Consider the following 15,001-nt stretch of genomic DNA (forward strand, 5'->3'; position numbering starts at 1 on the left):
TGTTCCTATGTCTCAGCTGAGTCTTAAATAATCATGGAAGAAACACACTGTACTGTTTTATTAAGAAATAAATAGCTATTCTCTAAGCAGGAGGATAACATAGTAAAATGTAATATTCTATTGCTGAGATAAAGAAATGAATAACGCTGCATAATGAAGCAGAGAAGGCTACTTTATAGAACAGCAATGAAGTGTGGCCGACCTCGGGCAGTCTTGATGGGTTGGGCCAGAAGGATGCACACCCGAACAGAGGTACTAGTGAAGAGCAAAATGACACTGCGAGGAAACAGTGCATGCATGCTCTGTGTCTTCTGTTCACTTATGGAAATAGATCCGTTTTTAAATCATGAGTGTAATGAATAACTGAGAAACATCATAATTGAGAAACAAAAATAATTCTGACTTCACATTCAGAGGGAGAAATAAACTTTGAGTTTAAGGTAATTAGTTTCCTTATAAAGCCTAAAGGTGTCAAGTATTTGTGGGGGGCTGTGACAAGTCCTAAAATCTTAATGTTTATGTTACCACAAGTGTTTTATTCCATCTGAATGGGCCCTTTGGTTAAATCTTTTACCAAATTTGAGAAATTTTCAGTCATTATTCTTCAGTTATTTTCTTCTGCCTCACTCTCTTTTCTCTCCTTCTGAGACTCCAATTGTTCATAAATATGTATATGATTGTCCAACAGATCTTTCAGGCTCTGATTATGTTTCTTCAATTAATTTTCTCTCAGTTCTTTAGATTGAATAATTTCATCTTTTTCTGCTGCTGTCTCTTCTTCCTCTTCCTGTTCCTCCTCCCCTTTTTCTCCTTCTTCCTCTTCTTCCTTCTTTCTTCATCTTCATCTTCGTCTCACTCTGCCATCCAGGCTGGAGTGCAATGGCACAATCCTAGGTCACTGCATCCTTGAACTCCTGGGCTCAAGTGATCCCATTTCAGCCTCCTGAAAAGGTGGGACTACAGGCACCATGATGGGCTAAATCTTCTTTAATTGTTTGTAGAGATGGGGTCTTTCTTTGTTGCCCAAGCTGGTCTTGAACTCCTGGGCTCAAGTGATCGTCCTTCTTTGGCGTCCCGAAACGCTGGGATTACAGGCTTGAGCCACTGCACCTGCCCTAGGTTGAATAATTTCTATCTATCTTCAGGTGTAATGAATCTTCTACCATTTCTAATCTACTATTAAACCAGGCCCATATGATTTTAATTTTGTATTTTTCAGCTCTAGAATTTGCTTTATTTAACAATTTTTATTTCTCTTCTGAGATTGCATCTGTTTTCATGATGATAATATTTTCCTTTGAGTTCCTGAATGTATATTTATTTGATAGCTGCTTTAAAATCTTGTCTGCTAATTGCAACATCTAGGTTATAATCTGGAGTCAGTTTTTTGACTGCCCTTTCTCTTGAGTTCTGGTCAATTTTCCTGTTCTATGTCTAGTGATTTTTAATTGTATTTGGGACATAATAATACAGAGAGTATGGACACTGTCCTGTCCCTCTGAAGAGTATTGAATTTTGTTCTCACAATCTGGGCTCAAGCTCCAAATTCCATCTCCCCTGCAGTGGGCACAAGCCGAAGTCTCTATTATTTATGCCTCCAGCTGCTGTTTTCTCATGGGGATCACTGGGATCTGTGATCAATGAATGCACAAAGTGTGAATACAGAATTTAGGAGTCAAGGTTACCCCCTCTGCATCCCTCTCCCTTCCAGGATTCCCTCCCATACTTGCAGCTACTCCCCAATCCATCTGCTGTGTTCTCTGCCCTTTTTAGTGAGTAAGGCTGTGGCTTCTGCTGCTCAAAATGCAGGGGTTGGGAGTACCCTCAGGCAAAAAGCAGCAAGCTCTGGAATCTCACCTGTTGATGTTTCCATCGTTCCAGGCTGGCCTCCAATCCAGTTTTTACCTGCCATGTGGTCATTTTCAGTGCCTTAGTTTAAAAAAAAAAAAATGTGTCAGCCGGGCGCGGTGGCTCACGCCTGTAATCCCAGCACTTTGGGAGGCCAAGGTGGGCGGATCACGAGGTCAGGAGATTGAGACCATCCTGGCTAACACGGTGAAACCCTGTCTCTACTAAAAATACAAAAAATTAGCCGGGCGTGGTGGTGGGCACCTGTAGTCCCAGCCACTCAGGAGGCTGAGGCCGGAGAATGGTGTGAACCTGGGAGGCGGAGCTTGCAGTGAGCTGAGATCGTGCCACTGCACTGCACTCCAGCCTGGGCGACAGAGTGAGACTCCGTCTCAAAAAAAAAAAAAAAAAAAAAGTGTTTCTATCTTTTCTAATTCTTTTTGTGGGAGGGTAGTCTGACCACGCCATCCACCATTACTCCCCTTTCGTTAAATTCAGTGACTCAAAATGGTACCATAATTTGGATAGACTGTTGGTAAGTGGTCAGTTTTAAAGATGTGTTTAATTTATACACAGAACTAACAAAGGTGAGAGGGTTATAGCAGAGAAGAGACAGTGCAAAGCGACTCATCTAGTGTTTTTTAAAATAGACTTTTAAAATGGCAAAACCCAAGATATTTAAAGTATTTATGTAATCACTTAAAAATGTATTAAAGAAATATTTGTAGAAAACATATGTAAAATTTACAGTATGGATAATTTAAGATGAGTCAGATGTGAAAGACTTCTCAAGGAACTCAAATTCAGAAGAAATGGGAAGAGATGCCCAAAGTGGTGAAGGTGAATAAAGCTGGAGAACAGATAGGATGTTGTTTGAATCCTTCCCTTAAGAATGTCCTTTGTCACTGAAATAGCATGTGTCTTGAGACACATGTGTCTCAATGAAAGTCACCAGGGAATAGTTAAACAGCAAAATGCTAGGTAGCTGTATTCTAGGGGAAAATGAAAAGGGAGGTAAAGGTAACTGAAACAGGAAATATTATAGAAGTTATAATTTCTACACAACATGGAATTCTTTAGATTCAATTAAGAAGTCCTCTGCTGCTTTATAAAGCACCAGAAGTTTCAGCACTGGTGGGTGGAGGTAAGATAAATGCTCCAAATTGAGGAGAAAGCACCGTAGTCTTCGGAGGCAAATATTCCAGGAAACAAATCTCCTGAAATGCGTGGGTAAGATGTGACCTTTGGGCAGCTATGACCAGGAAGGCTGACAATTCTCTGAATACAGAGAAGAAACCATCCAGGCAGATGAATATGGAGTAGGACTTAGCAGTGTGAGGCAGAGCTAGGCAGGAAGAAATGGAACGCCCAGTCCAGCCTGGGTCAGAAATCACTCAGAGGACACCCACACTGCAAGTTGCATCAAGCCTCTGGTGAATGGGCATTTGACATTTATGCACGAACTGTGAAAGCTAGATAGGTAGAGAGATAGACACAGACGCATATAGATAGCTACACATGCATACTATAAAATGGGACTTCACTGTTCAGAATAATGTATGTAGTTATCATTTCCTCTGTCAGGGCAATGTTTCCCAGTTATTTTGCTGTCTTTTTTACAAATAAGCCTTTCTAAATTTTGTTACTGAATTAGAACTCAAAGAAAAAGTTATTTCAATATTTTGGCCCTAGAATGGACAAGCCGGTTTGGCAGCATCTTTTACAGACTCCTGCCTCAATCAAACACATGCCACAGGTGTGCAACAAGGTGTAATGGAAATCAGTTATGGTACAATGAAGAGTGGAGAAACTTTATCTGTAAACTCTTATGAACTCAGTTTAAATCACAAAACACTGTAATTGAGTATGGATAGGAACTTTGTTTCTGTCCTGTTCTATATGGCAATAAGTCTGGTGGGCAATGAACCTGTCACAATACATTTAAAATGGCAATGAATATGTGATGTCTTTGCACAAAAGAGAGCAACTTCAAGAAATAAGATATTCTATATGGTTATACCTTGCAAATGAATAAACAGGCTTTCATCTCTGTGACCTTGTGCATTTAGTATGTGTGTGGGCATTCATGGGTTGAATGTTTGGGTGGCAATAATTTTACATGGAATGAATGAAGCCATACTATTTGTTTCCCTCCATCTATCAGTCAAGCATTGGTCTTCTCTGGACCAAGGTGTCCATCATCATCCTCACAGCTTCTGTTGGGATGCCATGTGATTCCTAACACCAGCCTCTACTTTGGTTCTGGGATACACTGGTTTCTTCCAGATCATTATGTGGTTTCCTCTCCTTTCCCAGAACTCACATGCAGTCAATCTGAATTTTAGAATTATTTAATATTGAGCAAAGTAAAAATCAGCTGGAGAAAGTACAGGTTATAAGAATTTTTCAGTCTAATACTCTATTTTAGCAAACTTTTATTGATGCATGATGTACAGAAAAGTGCACAGATCACAACTACACAGCTCAGTGAATGCACAAAGTGAATACATCTTGTTCACCAAGCCCAATCCCAGGAAGAAAATGCTGCCAGTGCTACTGAAGTTCCCCTTGTTCCTCTCTCGATCATTGTCATCACCCTAAAGGTAATTACTATTCTGATTTCTAAAGCCAAAGATTAATTTTGTCTGTCAGTGAACTTCATATAAATGGAATCATGTGGGGGTGTACTATTGTTGTTCATGTTCTTTCTCTTCATGTTGTTAGACTCATTCATGCTATTGCATGTAGCTGTAGGCTGTTTTTGCTGTGAAGTATTTCATTTTATGGATATACCAAAATCTGTTTTTCTCTTGTATATATTTGAGTTGTATTCTCATTTTTGGCTATCATAAATGGTGCTGCTGTGAACAACCTTGTACAGGTCTTTGGATGCACAAAAGTACACATTTGTCTAGATACAGAGGAGTGTCATTTCTGGGTGACAAGAGATGCATATGTTCAGACTTACTAGATACTGCCAGTTTTCCAAAGTTGTTGTACAAATATACACTCACACCAGCAATTTATGAGAATTACAATTGTTCTACTTCCGTGTCAACTCTTGGTATAGTCAGTCTTTTTAATTTTAGCTTCTCTGGTGGTCATATAGTAGTATCTTTTTTTTTTGTTGTTGTTTGTTTGCTTTCTTTTGGTATGAGACAGGGTCTTGCTTTATCATCCATAGAGTTTAGTGGTGCAATCACAGCTCACTGCAGCCTCAACTTCCTGGGCTCAAGCAATCCCACCGCATCAGCCCCTCAAGTAGCTGGGACTACAGGTGCACCACCACGCTGTCTAATTTTTGTATTTTTTGTAGAGATGGGGTTTCACTATGTTGCCCAGGCTGGTCTTGAATTCCTGAGCTCAGGTGATCCACCTGCCTCTGCCTCCCAAAGTGCTGGGATTACAGGCATGAGGCGCTGCGCCTGGCCTTATCTTGTAGTTTTAATCTGCATTTCTTTGATTACTAAGTGACTAAGGAATTTTGTATACTTATGGGCCGTTTCGATGTCCTCTTTTGCAAAGGGTTTAGCCTGCTTTTCTGTTCGGTTGTCTCTTTCTTGTTGACTTTTGTGGGTTATCTACGTTTAGATGGAAGTGCATGATGACAAGGGATTCAGTGCAGCCTTGGATTAGAACTTGCCCGAAGTCCTTGCTTGTTCTTGAGGACTCACTGGAGGTTTCTTATGATGGCAGTTTAAGCCTCTGTCTTCTACTTTCGGTGAGATTCCCTGGCAGGACCAGACCGAGAATGAGGTGACAGAGGAGACTCTCTATGGCATGTGTCTTTCTTGCCTTCCTACTTGCCTTGAACAGATGGGAATAAGTTGGTGTTAACCTGTGTGCTTAGTTAAGAATGTCGGCGCCAACAACCCCATGAAACTAGCTACCACTTGGTGACACTCACCAAATGTCCTGCATTGGGGCTGAAATTGCAGGAAAATAAAAATCTTTCATGTCCCACAGAGAGTTGGAGGATCCCAGAAGTTAAAGAACAAGTTCAATGTCAACTTGTCTAAATAAAATTTGCCCTCAATAGCACCCCTGACAGATGGTGGCCCCAGCTCTGCCCATCAATTCCAGTGACAGGAAACCCAATTCTGTAATATTCAAGGCAAACTGACCCACTATTGGCCAGCTCTGATGATGAGAAAATTCTTGTCTACATTCATATATGTAATGTGCCTCTCTGTTACTTCCACTGCTGATCTTAGATCTTTTCTCTGGAGGCAGAAGGGAGCAAAGGCACTTGCTCCCTTGCTTATGAGAGTTCTTTAAATATTTGAAGACATTCACTACGTCATGAGGTCACCTCTTAATTTTTCCTTTAGACTAAATATAAAAAACTAACCTCCTTGAAATAGACATCAGAAAAGCACCCTAGTCACAGAATACACTAAAATCAAAGATGAGTAATTTATTAAAGTATTTATTTTCTGATTCGAGAACATATATCATTTTCCCTTTTGTTTATTTTTCCTTTTATTAAACAGTAATTACCAAGTGGATCCCAGTAGGCTCATTAAAATGTTTAAATTTCATTATTACAGGTAATACCCCTCATTTTGTAGGCCGGTTTCTTCTTGCCTGCCAACACCTGCTGTTACCTTTTATTCTGATGATTGTTAACGGAATAATTCTGCGGTGGGGATCTTTTCAGTGTGTGACCCTGGTGAATAGCAAAGCACTGTTCGAATTTTCCTTCTGTGTGTTGTTCATAATTCAAGGTAATCTCCAAAATGGTTGTAATGTGTCTTTTCTCATTTACATGAGAAACTGTCATTCAAAATGTTGTTTCCTGGAACTGGAGAAATTTCACAGAGCTGTTCTGAACACACACCGCACTGTACGTTTGTACCTTTGAAAGCAGAGGAGAAAAAGGAGACAGAGATTTGTTGATTCATAAAAATAAAGGAACACTCTGGCACATTTGGGCAGTTCTTTTTAGTCGTAGAATTTACTGTGCATATGCATTTATTCATTCAGTAATCAATAAATATTTATGAAGGGCCTACATTACATCAGGAGCTCTGCTGAAATATTGAGGATACATTAGTGAAAGCTGCCCTCCTTGAGTTTAGCTGCTGGCTGGGGAGACTGGTAAACAAATAGGGATTTTTGATCCCTTGCAATGTGCAGAATGGAAGGAGTTCAATAAATAGTAACCATGATCACTGCTAATGTTACTACTACTACTGCTGCCACTATTGCTACTGTGATGCTACCGTTACTACTTCTGTTATTACTCCATTTCTATTTTAGCCCTGCTACCCAGCAACTATAAAAGACCCTGGGCCGGGTACAGTGGCTCACGCCTGTAATCCCAGCACTTTGGGAGGCCAAGGCAGGTGGATCACGAGGTCAGGAGATCGAGACCATCCTGGCTAACACAGTGAACCCTGTCTGTACTAAAAATACAGAAAATTAATTTGGCATGGTGGCATGTGGTAGTCCCAGCTATTCAGGAGCCTGAGACAGGAGAATTGCTTGAACCCAGGAGGTGGAGGTTGTAGTGAACCGAGATCGCGCCACTGCACTTCAGCCTGGGTGACAGAGTGAGACTCTGTCTCAACAACAAAAGACCCTGGAAAAATTACCGAATTTACTTGGGCCTTTTCTAACCCCATAAAACTAGAGAAAACTGACTAGGTACCTGTTTCTATCTGCAAGATGGCAGTAAGTGTGTTACCAAAACAAACAAACAAAAATGGTGGAGTAGATCAGTGTACAGATATTTTGGGGAATGCTATTTTAAGCAAAGTTTGCTTATTGAAGATTTCCCTTTAGTGTGTTAACACGCATTGTGGATCTCCAAGAACATGCACCAAATTTGTTTGGCTGCCAAATACATTTTTTTTCCCGGTATCTCTCAGTATTAACAAAAACTAGTTTCTCGGAAATAACATCTCTTGTTCTGGGGAATGGATCTTTTCCCTCTCAATAAAGAACTACATAATTTTCTAAGTATTTTGCATCTTGAATGTTCTGTGACTCTACTATGTCTTAAGGTCTTCTGATATTAGGGTAACAATACATTTCAGTGTGTGTGAGATAAATAATTAACAGTGCTCCCTTAAAAAATATTTCCCACTTCAAATAATAAACTACATGGTCACCTTACCTAATACGGTGATCTTAACTCATTCTCATAGATATTTCTTGGCATATTGCTTCAGTTGCCCACAGAGTTTCTTGACACAAAATGCCCATTAAATATTGAATAATAGGAACATCTTCCCTCTCCTAACATCATCTCCTCTTAACAAATTACCACCAATTTCCTTTGAATGATTCTCTGTTAAGTAGAGAACAACGAATAGACTTATACTTACTTAGCTGTGAGCAGAGCGGGGTCTATGGCACATCTGCTGGGCACCTCGCCTGCAATAGAGCTGTGACATATTCACAAGTCTGGGGCATGATCTTTGCCTTCAAGGTATTACTTAAGATCTATTATTGCCTTCAAGATATTTCTTAAAACCTATTAAATCTATTGGGTGTTGTTGTGTATTTGGCAAGATAGTTTATAATGTAGAAAATGTATAAATTAACCAACAATCCCCATAATTGTTTATTATATTTATCATACATCTCTGCCTTAGGGGCAATATATGTATTATTTAGCCCGTGGAGCAATAGTCTGAATAAAAGCATGTGTGTTGGATGAGGGCTGATTGGCTCCTGAGTTTCCATATTTGTGACATCAATTTGATATTAACTTACTCCGTTTTTTTTCACCCTTTTCACCCCTCATCTTTCCTCTTGTTTCTAGTGACAATGAGAAACTCTGGTCTCAGTGGGATGGAAATAGAGCCTGGAAGAAATGGGAAACTTTAATATCTGGATGGATTCCTTAAACAGGTAACAGAAACTATAGCCTGAAAGCCAAACTGATTTTGATTGACAAGAACCGGACTTTAAGGGGGAAATAATAAAATACATTCTTAGGGACTAAAGAAGTTGGGGTTTGAATATCAAGAACTAAGCTTAGAACACTATGCACAGGATTTGTACCAAACACATTAAAGGAAAAAGAAAATCTAGATGACATCATAATTTCCCCGCCACGCAAAAAAGAAATGTGAAGGTAGAATTCGGCTGATTTGAGAATGCTGGGGGAAGACGGAAATGTGCGTGCTCTGCATGCCCCAGAAATCTTCACACCTTTTACTCCTTATCCACTAAATGCTAGGGAAGAAGAAGAAGACGGAACAGATACTCCGAGGGGATCCAGCAGCAGGAAGGTTGCACCTCACTCTCCGGGGTAAAGCCTGGGAAGGCTAATGGGCTTTTAGGGAAACTATGTTCAGCATGGCCCTGGCACCATGGAGCTTCTAGTCTGGACAGGACATTTGAGGAGCTTTCTCTCTGGGGTTGGTGGTAGCCACGTGAATGTTACCATTCCCAGCATGGTCCAAGAAATACATCCAGAAGTTCTGGATCCTCCTCCTCTCTACAGGGGGACTAAAAATATACTGAGAAGCCCAGCGGATGGGGAGTTGCCTGGGGTTAGGACCAGAAGTGAGAGATTTGATGAGGTCCCAGAGAAAAAGACCCGGCAGCCGGGCAGGTCAAATGAAACCTCCGCAGGTGCCACAGTTCAACATCTACGGTTCCGGAGGGCACGTGGCAGGGAGGGGAGGAGGGGCAGCGGAGGCCGGAGGGCACAGGGGTCAGAAGCCCCTGCTCTGATGCCAGGACAGTACGCGTCTCGTTGGACACAGGATGAGAGATTGGAGCAAATGACAAGAAAAAGAGAAGGGGAGAATTTTGAGTCAAGACTGTTTATTTAAGGGAGACCTGTTTAAATTGCAAGCGATTGCAATTGTGGAACTGACGATTTTAAACAAATTTTCCCACCATCCCCCTGAAGTAAAAGCTTGAAAAATAAAGTCCACCTGGGTGGTGACTGTCAAGACAGGCCCTGCCCCGTGGGCACTGGTTGAGGAATTTGGTGTATTCCACACATGCCGGAGTTTCCAAGGAGGAAACGTGTTTGAAGTCCAAAGAACAAGGACGGCCTCTGCTTGCTAATCAGGTAAATATTCATTCGAAAAAGCAAGATTTTGTTATAGATTGTAAACAGAAGTTTGACCTGTTCTAGCTTCCTAAGAATGAAGTGTTTTTATGTGCATATTTCTGTAGGGTTTGTAGCTTAATGAGGTCTTGCCTTGGAACCTGATGAACATATCACTTCCTTTGAACTCTGTGGGTAAATGAAATCCTCTGACAGTCCATCTGTTTTCTATTTCGGTTTTCTGCCTCTTGGTTTCAAAGCACACGTTCCCCGTGACCTGTTACCTGTTGCTGACCCTTGTTCCAGTGCACAGCGGCCTCTCGCGCATCCCCACCCACCCGTCGGGTTGGGAACTGGTCAAAACCATCATCCTTCCGTTTTGCCATCATGGCATTGAAGGGTATTTAGGGTTTTGAGTTCGTTGAATTTAAACTGATACACCTACAGCCATAACTGGCTTTAAGAATTAATTCTTCTATTGAAAAGTAAGCGTAAATTGGATTGTTTATAAATTAAATCGCTTAAATTTGTACTACAGCGGCCTGAGGAAAGAAATCTACTTGTCAGTGCTTTTGAAAAAGTAACAGATTACTTTCTGGATTGTTAATTACCATTTATTCATTGATCCAGTCAAGCACCTTTTTTTGTGTAGGGCACTGTGCTAGGTGCTTAACTTATCTTTGCTCTAAATTCATTTTGCCAAGTATGGAGTTTGCACTAAGATATCCTTGTTGCTGTCCTCTGTATAGTGATAGAGGGGTCCCATCTAAAGGATGACCAGAGAAAATGTACAAATATATATTTTAAAGAAGGTGATAGTCTTCCCTTTGCGCGCTTTAAAATCCCTACCTCGTTATTTTTTGTATTTCACCTCTACTCCAAAGATCCCTGAATTGCTGGAAGCAGTACAAACTTGGCCATGTCAGTTACATGACCAGGCAGTGAGCGTGGATTTTTGTGCCAGCTTCCATAGGTGGGCCTGCTCTCAGAGGTGGGATCACTTCCTGCTCTCAGAGGGAGGATCACTTCCACCTCACATTCTTTCTTTGGCAAGAATTTGAAAGCTGAAAAAGAACAATGGCATTTTGGCCCGTCACAAATTTCAGCAGGGTGGATTATTTCTTATTAAGCTGTTGGAATTTTGTTTTTTCATTCAGTGAACGTTAGTACCTACACTGTGTCAAACACTGTTAGATGTTGTGGATACACAGATATACCTGAGAATAAGACTGTCTTCAAAGGGTTCATGGCTGATGGTAGGAAACAAACACATGAATAACTCGTTAAATGCACCATTTATTTATTTATTCAACAACTCTTTATTAATGCTTATATGTTAGAAGATAAATATTTTATTAGAGATTATTTACAAAGTGCTTGGTGGAGAGAAATGAGAGACTTCACTTGTCATGCAGAGGTGGGATGGGAACTGCAGGGAGCTATTAGGATCAGCTTTTAGAGAAGAAGATAATTGAATTGAGCCTTGAAATCAGGTGGGGAAAGGACTACAAGCATCAGCATCGAGGTTTGGCAGGTGAACATGGATAATGAGGATAAATAATGTACAACCGTGTCTTAGGCTAAAATCAAATTCCTGCTCAGGAATTAGGGGCATAGGCAAATAAGCAGGGGGGATCTTTATTTCTGTAGGGGCTGCTTTGCCAGAAACCTCGAATACTACCTCTAGCAGATTCCGCTTTTATTAATCACTCACTCACTATTTGGAATCAGCCACTTTTTTTTTTTTTTTTTGAGACGGAGTCTCACTCTGTTGCCCATGCTGGAGTGCAGTGGTGTGATCTTGGCTCACTACAACGTCCACCTCCTAGGTTCAAACGATTCTCCTGCCTCAGCCTCCTGAGTAGCTGGGACTATGGGCGCATGCTACCATGCCCAGTTTTGGAATAAGCCATTTCTAGTCATTAAAGAGGGGTATTCATCAGCTTTGATTGGCAGTCTTGCCAGGTTCTGCCAGTTCCCTAATGCCCATCAGATACTCACAGTGCACTTAGAATAAAGACTCCACTGCTGTATTAGTCAGTTTTCACGCTGCTGATAAAGACATACCTGAGACTGGGTAGTTTATAAAGAAAAAGAGGTTTAATGGACTCACAGTTCCACGTGGCTGGGGAGGCCTCACAATCATGGCAGAAGGTGAAAGGCATGTCTTACATGGTAGCAGGCAAGAGAGAATGAGAACCAAGTGAAAGGGTTTCCCCTTATAAAACCATCAGATCTTGTGAGACGTATTCACTACCATGAGAACAGCATGGGGGAAAATGCCCCCATGATTCAATTATCTCCCACTGGGACCCTCCCACAACCCGTGGGAATTATGGGAGCTACAATTCAAAACGAGATTTGGGTGGGGACACAGCCAAACCAAATCAGCTGCCCAGACTCTCTTGCCACTCTCGGTGGTCATCTGATGAAGCTCTGGCCAGTGAATTTGGGTCTTCCAGGAAGGTGCGTTCTGAGATCTGACCTACGGGGAGGTGTTCCCCTTGGGTTCTCCGTGTCCTCTTCACTGATTTTTTAGCCACTGGGCACAGGAAGCACAGTGCCTGGAATCCACAAAAGACTTTTAGGGGCTCTGAAAAAGTTTTCATTCTTTTTAAAATCAGAAGGAAAAAAATGAATAAAGAAAATGTTTTACCGTAATATTAATATGCCTGTCTATACCAATATAGCCGTAAAATATCATTTTTAATATTTACCTGAGGATTCATGAAGGCAAAAGTGCCCAGGGCTAGCAAAAGTCAGAATGCAGCTCTAGTTGGAGCAACGCTTTGAGGAGAACAGAGCGAGTAGGCGGGGCCACCATGCTGCACTCAGCAGCTCACCTGCAGATGTCAAGTGTGTGCTGCGTACACCCCCATGTGTTTCAGCTGCTGTATGAGGGTTTCTGTTGTATGCAGCTATTTGAAATTTCTAATGAACACAGCCATTCCTCCCCAACTGGCCCCTGCCCAGCTTCTAAGTGACTGAATGGAAATGGTAGCAAGGGAGCTTCCCTGACTGTGCACGCACCCCAGCACCTCTCACGGGATTGGCTGAAGAGCTTTGCTATTTAAGGTTGGGTCAACAGGATATTGCACTCCAGGATTTTTTATTTAAAATTTTTTTCAATGTATCTCTCTAGTGGAGGGCTATGGCCCAAAAGTGGGCTTAGTGGTATTGCACCTATGCACAAATCAATTCCAAACAACATTTTGGAAGTTTTAGATGTTTTCTCACTTCAAAATCACCCAGCAGAGGAAACTGCCTCTTTTCCTATGGATGATCCACTTAAGGAACAAGTGTTTTTCTCCTCGATAGGCCCTAGCGTCCTTTCCTCAGTCTCCCGCTTCATTTTTAAGGCCAACGCTGGGCTCTTATTCTACCCTGCACCCTCATATCCTGTTGGCACCTGGCTCAAGTGGAAAAAGCCCCTAGTCCGCACGTAATCTCACTTAAAGAGAAGTAACAAAATTCATCTGAGCTGACTTCTTCGGAAACTGGTGATTTCCACCTCTTTTTAAGCTCCTTCCAGTGCCTGCCATGGCTGGCGTTAATAAGAACGCCGGCCCCTCATTTCAGAACTTTCTCTGGTTTCCTGATTTGGATATGAATGAGATGACAGTAATAAGAGGCCACCGAGATCGCAGACTCATTGAAACACGTTCTTTAGTTGAAGTGGAGAAAGGCTTGGAGAGGCTCCTTCTGAAAGAGCGTCGTCCCCCTCGGCATCTTGTAATTTATCTACATCATCTTAAAGGGTGTTTGAGAAAAGTTTGGTGGATCATAAAGAATCAGTAGAAACATTCAGAATAACAGAGCATTTCTCTCTGTGTCCTTCTGTCTCAGTGTCTGCCTCTCTCTTTCTTCTAAGCTTAGCATCAACAAGAGTAGGCCAGATTGAGCCTGTCTTGTGTTCACTTACTGAAGCAGTTTCTGTACCGCGCCGGTTCTCGGTGTATCAGTGAAAGCTAAAATATCACCTTGCAATATTTTGGCTTCAAGCCTCGATCGCGACAAATCTGAGAGCAGAGAAAGTCAGGTTACTTGGTAAAAGAACTGTGCTTGAGCAAAGGGAGCCTGATTATTGCAGAGAAAATGAAAGAAAAACATACTAAAGTAGGTCTCAAATGGAAATGGAGTGAAGGCGAAACGAGCCTTCATTTGTGAAGGAAAACGAAGAGACAGAATTAGAGTTACCTCAAGGTGTAAACTGTGGACCAGATGAATCAGAAGCACAGAAACATTCAAGGGCATGTGCAAAGATGGGAGGGTGACGTGTCGCACGGCGCACACACAGCAGAATGTGGGTCGAACGTGCCCGGCGGGCTGCAGGCCCAGGAAACCCCCGCATTCCCGGCCTGAATTCAGTGCAGAGGAGGCTGGCTGGTGTTTGCTGCTGCATCGCGCCTGCAGGAGAGCAAACGAGTCTTCTTTTTCTTTTTCTCCTTCCCCTCCTCTTTTCCCCTTTCCTCTCTGTTTCTTCCTCTTCCTCCTCTACTTCTTCCTTCTCCCATTACTCCTCTCCACTCTTTTCTGTATGTCCTCGTTTCCTTTCGAGGCTGATCAGTGGCGTTACGCTGAAGAAGGCCTGCTCTGGTGTTGCTCTGTCGGCTTTATTGATACGTGCTTAAATCTTACTTTTATTATATCCTAGGGTGGTAGAAGCTACTCAATTATATCCATGAGGTCTCTGCAGCTGTTACGTAATTGTTACACGCCCCATCACGCTTTATTGCCAGACAATTGACTGCTTTGGGAGCTGTACCTGTAAGGTATTAAAAAAATAAGAAATAATGTTATTAATGGTTTCTTGGTAAGAGGCTCAACATCATTTCCAAACAAACTTTGGGCCTTTGTTTTATTTTTTTCCAATGGAACTGCAGCATCTCTGAGTCTTGTGCAGCTGGCCAATGTGATGGCATTTATAGTGAAGGGTCCATGAATGCTTCATGACGGTGCCTCTCTCCCACTGGTGAATTATGTACATTTATGTGGCGTTAAAGCCCTCAAATGGCCCCGTGGAGGCGTGGATCTCAGGGAGTTGAGGCTGCCTGAAAATGCCTTGCAGGTGGCCTCAGCCAACCCATGGGGCGAGATGTTCCTTTCCCTTTCCAAAGCACACAGCAAAGTAAAAAC

The 15,001-nt window shown here is 41.9% G+C and overlaps 1 long non-coding RNA gene across 1 annotated transcript in view; it reads left to right on the forward strand.

Moving 5' to 3' along the window:
* The first annotated feature begins 8,625 nt into the window (after window positions 1-8,625).
* Window positions 8,626-15,001, forward strand: part of LOC104007066 (uncharacterized) — a 141,307-nt gene continuing 134,931 nt past the window's right edge. The window contains exon 1 of the long non-coding RNA XR_001718891.4: window positions 8,626-9,886. This is a non-coding gene — a long non-coding RNA (uncharacterized LOC104007066). The remainder of the gene's footprint in view (window positions 9,887-15,001) is intronic.

Source organism: Pan troglodytes, chromosome 5 (assembly GCF_028858775.2).
Source record: "Pan troglodytes isolate AG18354 chromosome 5, NHGRI_mPanTro3-v2.0_pri, whole genome shotgun sequence".
Taxonomy (NCBI): Eukaryota; Metazoa; Chordata; class Mammalia; order Primates; family Hominidae; genus Pan; species Pan troglodytes.